The 7,984-nt window shown below is 40.2% G+C and overlaps 1 long non-coding RNA gene across 1 annotated transcript; it reads left to right on the plus strand.

Moving 5' to 3' along the window:
- Nucleotides 1–18: 18 nt before the first annotated feature.
- On the plus strand, nucleotides 19–7,351 carry LOC110077628 (uncharacterized). Its single transcript, XR_002300314.3, has 3 exons — nucleotides 19–1,755; nucleotides 5,895–5,995; nucleotides 7,189–7,351. It is a non-coding gene; the product is annotated as an uncharacterized LOC110077628 (long non-coding RNA).
- Nucleotides 7,352–7,984: the final 633 nt, after the last annotated feature.

Genomic DNA, 7,984 nt, shown 5'->3' on the forward strand with positions numbered 1-7,984 from the left:
TTGGACATGTTCTACTTTGTACTTTACTTTTTTGTACTTTACTTTTTGTAAAGGTCTTGCCCTTATAATCCTGTGTGTTTTTCATGTGTTTCATTTACAAAATCATATTCAATATCTACATGTCCTAGAATCCTTTGAAAAAGTGTGGGCAAGAAACAGAGAGGCTAAGCAATTTGAGTTGTAAGCCCTAGAAAATCCTAAATTCAAATGTCACATCTGTCTGTCATGAACTCAGGAGATGGCTGTAGGCATACAACTCTCTGTTAAACTCCCCCTTCCCCACCAGAAGTAATAATACCTGCATTGCAAGATTTTCAGAGATTACTAAAATAATGTTAGGCAGGGCCAGCCTTAGGAGCAGGGTCAAATAATGGGTGTGAAGTTGAAAGGGATACTGAACAGAAGTTGATGGCTTCATTTTTATTGAATGTACTATCTGCAGGTTGTTATGATTATTTATTTAAATGTGCAACAAAAAATACCAAATCCTAAACAACCAGGAACCAATACCATAGTGTGGATGGAGCCCTTTGTCTTTTTATACACTTATCACTTTTTATAAAATCTAGGCTTCATTGTTCCTGAAAAGCAACAGTCCCCCTGAGTCAGGGCCATTCTCACCCACAATATGTCTGACAAAGAATGCAAAGTCAAACCCAGCACTTTTTTCAAGAGGGAAGGGCTTAGTGCACCGTACAATTAGGCAGTGGAAGCAGCCATGTCTCCCCCAAGGATTCTTTATTATGAGATGCACTTTTCTCCATCCAGTGCTACTCTTTCTTTGTTTTACATTGTTCATTAATGATAATGAGCAGCACTGCATAAATATTTCCATTGCATTGTAGAACTGGTATCCTGTAGGAACAGTAAATGTGAAGAACAGAGGTGACCTTAGGTGTCAAGTCTGGCCCACCCAACACACACATTTTGATCAAATTAAAAAAAACAACAACAATGTAGTTAACATACAGAAAAAATGAATTGGAGCAGATGCAACAGGATACAGGAAGGAGTAAAATGCTTTCCTTTATTTTAAAATGAAGGAGTGTGGGGGAAATGCCAGCTCACTCCAACAGCACAAAAACAACCCCAACAGTCCCTTAGAGCCAGAAGAGGCTTTTTAAAGCCTCATGAATATTTAGCTTGTCCTCATGTAAAATATATGACTTTGTGTAAGGATCAAGCAAAGGAGGTGCATGATTTTTTTCTGATTTATGGGCCCAGTGACGGATTATTCATAGCAGAGCAGCTGTGTGGAAAGATTCATCCACTGCAAAATGTGATTGTACATCAGGCAGTCTGAGGGAATGGAGCTATGACTAATGGCTACTTTACATATAAATGAGAAGGTTTGTGCTAGGAACTGCTAAAAAAAATACAGTCTCTCTCACTCACCAAGGCCTGGCCTCTTCAGTATGAGGAAAGTACTGGGGCCTGGAGGAAGGAGGGACTAAATCTTGCCTGGCCTCGTTACAACCTGGCATGCTATTAATGAATGCTTGGAAACCAGGAGCTAAACCAGTCACCCCTTTGGCACTGCACTTCTGAAGATGTTCAACTAGCAATGGATGGTCTTGTTGCAGTAGATTCAGCCTTATCAGCCCAGAGGACAACAGAACTACCAAATTCTATTTCTACCCTACATAGATGCGACGGCAACCACCACTAAGAGAGTAGTCACAACCAACTGTAGCCAAACTTGCCAACTGAATGGTTCAGATAATTCACAGACTGCAGGAATTCCTCTACTTGCAGGTGAGTAGGTCTAACTATGTTCATAAAGGAAATAATGGAGTGAGGATGGAGGGAATGTAGCAATGGAGAACAGAATATTGAGAGCCTGGACAGTGTCGTGTTAAAATAATGTTTGGTGTTGGTAGAGGAAACCTGTGTTAAAATCCCTGTTCAGCGGAGACCTTGGACCAGTCACTCTCACTTAACTAACACACCTCACAGATTTGTGGTGAGGATGAAGAAGGTAAAATGTATGCCACCCTGAGCTCATTTAGTAAGAAGAGGAACAAAATAGGAGGAGGAAAGGAAGATAATGATAGTTAGATAATTATTCCCTAATATGGTAGGGAAATAGTTTCGAATACTAGAGAGATATTCTGGGCATAGTGTGTGGACAAGCCTGTGTTTGAGGACTAGGCATTTGTAATTAACAGTTGCACTGGGGCCTACAATTAGTGTACTGATCAAAATGTCTCAACATTGTTCTTTGAGACCTTTCCAGTTGCCTTTGTGACCCATTTTGGACAGTAGATACAAATAGGATATAAACTGAGCAGACTGAGGCAGTTGACTCAAGCACCAGATAATCGGAGGCAGCAGCAGACTACAGGAACAGAGAAGCTGATCATGTGATGTTACCTGTGCCTTTTAAGCTAGCAAGCTGTCTTCCTGTACAGTGGAGTATACTGTTCAGTCACTGTCTTTGAAGCCTCAGCTGCCAATGCAAACAGCTTTTGGGATGGGAGAAGAGGCAGTTTTGTTCTTTATACAAGGCAGCAAAGCTGACCCTGACTAGATAAACAGGCACAGATTTTTAATTTCAGACTTAAAATAGAAAGTGAATGTTTATTTCATGGGGAGTCAGGTTGTAGTTTTGTGTTTGTAATATACCCACACATTAGCCCTTCTCATGAGTGCAACCCTACCTCCTTCCTTACTCTTGTGTTTGTTACAGACTGTCTAGACATTGCAGATGTGGGCAGATGTTAAGGCTGTAATTTATAACAATGGCCTCCAGAAGGCAACTCCAATTTGTTTCATGAATGCTTTCAGTTACAGATGCTAAGATCTCCTGTAAATACTCTTGACTTACATATTAAGTTATTATTCTGGGTTTGCTCAGCAGACAGTAGCTATCTATAAAAGGACTTCATCTATGTATTAGCCTCTGCTGGGACTTAGAACTCCCATAAAGTATTATGATTTTTCAAATTATGTATACACACACCTGAATTGTGAAATGTAGGTTGTAGCCTGCAGTTCTGTGCGCAGTAGCTTGGAAAAGTTTCAAAAGTAATAATAGTGAAAAATTACAACATAACATCTAAAAACAGAATTAAAAGCTAGAGCAGCAACACGAAGCATAAAAATAAAAGGAACAGCAAACAAAATAGGCAAAGATAGGATCAGAATTGAACATCATCGTAAAAAACAAAACCCTACAACTGAGTAAAAACTATAAACAGAATCAGCCATAAAAGGAATATATTTGCTACACAACACAAGGCAATTAAAGAAAGATCAAGGTTGAGCTTTCCTCAGGAAGGACTTCCAAAGTAATTTAGGTATAGATACCAAGAAAGCTGTTCCTATGGTTTCAACCAAATATACTCAAGGGCTGGATATGCAAGTAGTCCTTGCTTGGTTACCTTATTGACTTGGTGGATGCTTAGTAGAGAAGGCATCCTCATTCTTAAACCATAAATGAATAGGTACTAATGTACTGTATACAAAAATGTGGGCTGAAAATATATTCCACTATGTTCTTTCCATTCAGTTGAAGGCAAGCCCCTTGATCAATATCTTCACAATGCCATCTACAGAAAGGAACAGCAGCTAGTTCAGTAATGACATGAAAAAGATATCCTTAGAATCTCACCCACAAAAAGATAAATAGCTGATGTTGCTGAAAGGGAATCAGGAAAGGAGTTGCAAACCAAGTGTTTATTTATTTGATTTATAAATAAAGTGTTGACTTAGGCATCCTTCAGTCTCAAAAGACTATGGTAACGTGCTCTGTATGGAAGACTTGGAAGAGCCTTAGCAGAAATAAAAGTGGCCTTGGATTCCCTCACCTCTGGCAAGGCAACTGGAAGGGATAACATCCCTGTTGAAGTGCTGAAATGCTGTAAGGAGATCATCACCACCGAACTGTATGAAGTCTTTCGTCTCTGCTGGAGGGAATGTGGAGTACCACAGGACATGAAGGATGCAAACATCGTCACATTGTACAAGAACAAAGGAGACAGGGGTGACTGCAATAACTACCGTGGCATCTCTCTTCTTAGTGTTGTAGGGAAGCTGCTTGCCCGTGTTGTGCTGAAGAGGCTCCAGGTGCTTGCAGATAGAGTCTATCCAGAATCACAGTGTGGATTTCGAGCTAATAGATCCACCACTGACATGATATTCTCCCTCAGACAGTTGCAGGAGAAATGCAGGGAACAACAACAGCCACTCTTTGTGGCCTTCATAGATGTCACAAAGGCTTTTGATTTGGTTAGCGGGGATGGCCTTTTTAAAATACTTCCCAAGATTGGATGTCCACCTCGTATGCTTAACATCATCAGATCCTTCCATGAGGGAATGAAAGACACTGTAGTTTTTGATAGCTCAATATCAGATTCCTTTGACATCCAAAGTGGAGTGAAACAGGGCTGTGTCCTTGCACCAACACTTTTTGGGATCTTTTTGCTGTCATGTTGAAGCACGCCTTTGGAACTGCAACAGAAGGTGTCTATCTTGGGACTAGATCAGACAGAAAGCTCTTTACTCTCCCTAGACTGAGAGCAAGGACCAAAGTCCAACTGAAATGCATGCGGGACTTCCTCTTCACAGATGATGCAGCCATTGTTGCCCACTCTGCTGAAGACCTCTAACAACTCAGCCTGCCAAGACTTTGGACTAACAATCAGCCTGAAGAAAACACAAGTCATGGGCCAGGGCATGGACTCACCTCCTTCTATTACCAACTCCACACAAGAATTGGAGGTTGTTCATGACTTTGTGTACCTTGGCTCAACCATCTCTGACACCCTCTCTCTGGATGTCGAGTTGGATAAATGCATTGGCAAAGCAGCTACCATGTTCTCTAGGCTCACAAAGAGAATATGGCTCAATAAGAAGCTGACAGCACATACCAAGATCCAGGTCTATAGAGCCTGTGTCCTGAGCACACTCCTGTACTGCAGTGAGTCTTGGACCCTTTGTGCACAGCAGGAGAGAAAGCTGAACACCTTCCATATGCGTTGCCTCCAACTGATTTTTGGTATCACCTGGCAGGACAAAATTCCAAATAGAGTAGTCCTAGAACGAGCTGGAATTTTTAGCATGTATACATTACTGGAACAGTGGCTTGGGCACATTGTGAGAATGGCTGATGGTTGGATTCCAAAGGATCTCCTGTATGGAGAATTAGTGCAGGGAAATCACCCCAGAGGGAGACCACAGCTGCGATACAAGGACATCTGCAAGCGGGATCTGAAGGCCTTAGGAATGGACCTCAACAGATGGGAAACCCTGACATCTGAGTGTTCAGCCTGGAGGCAGGCGTTGCCTCACGGCTTCTCTCAATTTGAAGAGACCCTTGTCCAGCAGGCCCAGGCAAAGAGGAAGTCACAAAAGCAGCAAAATCAGGGAGCTGTACAGGGGACAGATTGGATTTGTCTTCAGTGTGGAAGGAATTGTCATGCTTGAAAGTGTTGACTGGTGCTTTGCAAATGGAAAGAGAGATTCCTTTGACTGACGGCTGGATAAAATAAGATTGAAGACTTTCCTTGTGTGCTCTTATTCCTTTCCCTAACAATTTAATGAAGACCAGATCAAACGCAGTTTCTCATGTATGACATCTGGAAGCCCACAACTGTATCATGTAATCTTCTTCCACTGAGTATAGGCTCATCTGATATATTGCTGCACTGTGGCTTGCCCACCAAAGGGCTGTTCATTTAAAACAAGAATGAGGGACCAATTTTCCTCCAGATGTTGTTGGACTACAACTCCTATCAAGTTTAGTTGGTATAGATAATGGGAAGGGATGATGGAAACTGTAGCCCAAAACTTATCTTCTGCAGACCCAATGTAAAGTTTCATCTGAGACTCTGGAAGATATTCTGATACAGTGGAATTTTTTTCTCTTCTTCTATCTTTCCATATGAACACAGGTTGACTGTCTTGCCCATTGTTTAGCTACTGATTTGAACAACAAGGAGGAGGGGTGAACACAAACAGGATGTGTCAAAGGAATAGACAACTAATAAGTAAAGTAAACAACAAAAAAGATACATTTTATGAAGAAATTGGTAATCAATATAAAAGGCTGAAATAACCATGTTAAGTAGGAATCTGGCAGGAGCATGATGTTTATCAATAATATGTGTGATTACTCTGATCCTACGTAAAATTTTTTTTGAAGGGAGACCCTTTTGTATGTAGTGAAACTTATTTACAGAAAAGTATCAGAAGGCTTCTCAAATCTTGATTTGCTTCAGAGTTACAAAGCAAGCCAAAGATTGAAATAGCTCATTTATTCATATTTTTTAGATTATAGCCAAGTGCTTTCCCCACACTGTTGCATATTGGTTGGGCCTTGAAAAGAGGCAACATACGGCAATATCTCCTTGTTTTTACTGCCATGTTTTCCCGAAAATAAGTCAGGGTCTTATATTAATTTTTGCTCCAAAAACACATTAAGGCTTAGTTTCAGGGGATGTTTTATTTTACAGCCATGTCATCTTCTGGTTGCTGCACAATGGTGCACAATGGTGGAGGATGGGCTTTCACTTAACTAGGGCATATTTTGGGCGTAGGGCTTATATTACAAGCATCCTGAAAAATCGTACTAGGACTTGTTTTCAGGTTACGTCTTATTTTCGGGGAAACGGGGTATTTGAATATATATTATCTCAGATGACCTGATTTCTTCTGATACAGTTATTCAAAAATTAAAATGACAATCCTATAGGATCCTCTGATTAACACCAACAGTATGTACTGTATATGTCCGGGGCTATGACATCATTGGTTACTAGGCAAGAGTGCTGTGTCCTATTTATGCCTGGTACATAGGGCCAATCTTGCTCCTCACTCTGTGAAGGAATTCCCTGCACTACTGTGGGAGTTGCCATTCATGTGTTTACCACAAGCCTTTTAAACTTCCCTAGTTTTTTCTGGGAACTGATCCTTGTCTCTTATTCTTAGAAACAGTCTAGCACTTATTTAACACATGTTTGCCCTGTGTGACTGCAATATTTTTGGCACTTGTGAATGTAGTTGTGGAGTGTGTGGCCTGTTTCTTTCATTGATTGACAGCAGAATTGCCTTCTAATATTCATGTGTTGTATATTGCATTGCTGCAGGGATGAATCCTAATCCAGATACTGCTTATGTTGCCACTTCCACATCTACTTCTGAGCTATGCAAGAAGTCATAACTGTACTATCTGTGTCCTTTGAACAGATGCAACATCAGAGTTGTACAGCTGTGCCGGAGGAAGATGGGATTAACAACAATGTGGCAGTGCAAGGACAGCAACAAGACAATTCTAAGCATGTTCACTTGGAAATAATTCCCGCTCAGTTCAATGGGATCTGCTTTCAAATAAATGCACTATTCTCAGTAATTGCTTGACAGTGTCTGGTTAATTTTTTTAACAATGCAAGTAATTTATTTAAGAATCATATTTGCATATTAATATACATAAAACTAATATGAATTGAGAGAATACAGACACATCACCAAGAGATGATCCAGGTTTATTAAGATTTCAGAAATCATTTGATTTGGGTTTTTTTATATGTGAATATCATATTCTTCAGCTGCTGATGTACCATTCAGTGAAGCCAACAAAAACAGAAAAAGGTATAGCAAATTAAACAAAAAAACTGGATAAGACTTCATCCAATAGATGAGACACAAGCTTCCCTAAACAGAAAATATTTTGACGTCCAGCAAGAAACTATAAGAGTGGGTGACGGCTTAGTTTCCTGTGCAGATTAGATTTTCCTTTGACAACATTCACCAAGTCTCCACCACATTTGGGACATAGATGAGGGTCTTCATATCTCAAGTCATAGACTGGATAGTATATAAGATGACACTCTCTACTATAAATCCTTTAAAGCCAATACAGGACTGTAAAGGCCATTAAAGGGAATCAAAGTACTGAGGTAAGATATTATAAGGATGCATTGTTAATATAAAAATAAGCATCTATTTTGAAACTCAAGATCCACTTGTGAAAAACAGTGAAGGA

This window comes from Pogona vitticeps, chromosome 3 (genome assembly GCF_051106095.1).
Source record: "Pogona vitticeps strain Pit_001003342236 chromosome 3, PviZW2.1, whole genome shotgun sequence".
NCBI classification, from domain to species: Eukaryota; Metazoa; Chordata; class Lepidosauria; order Squamata; family Agamidae; genus Pogona; species Pogona vitticeps.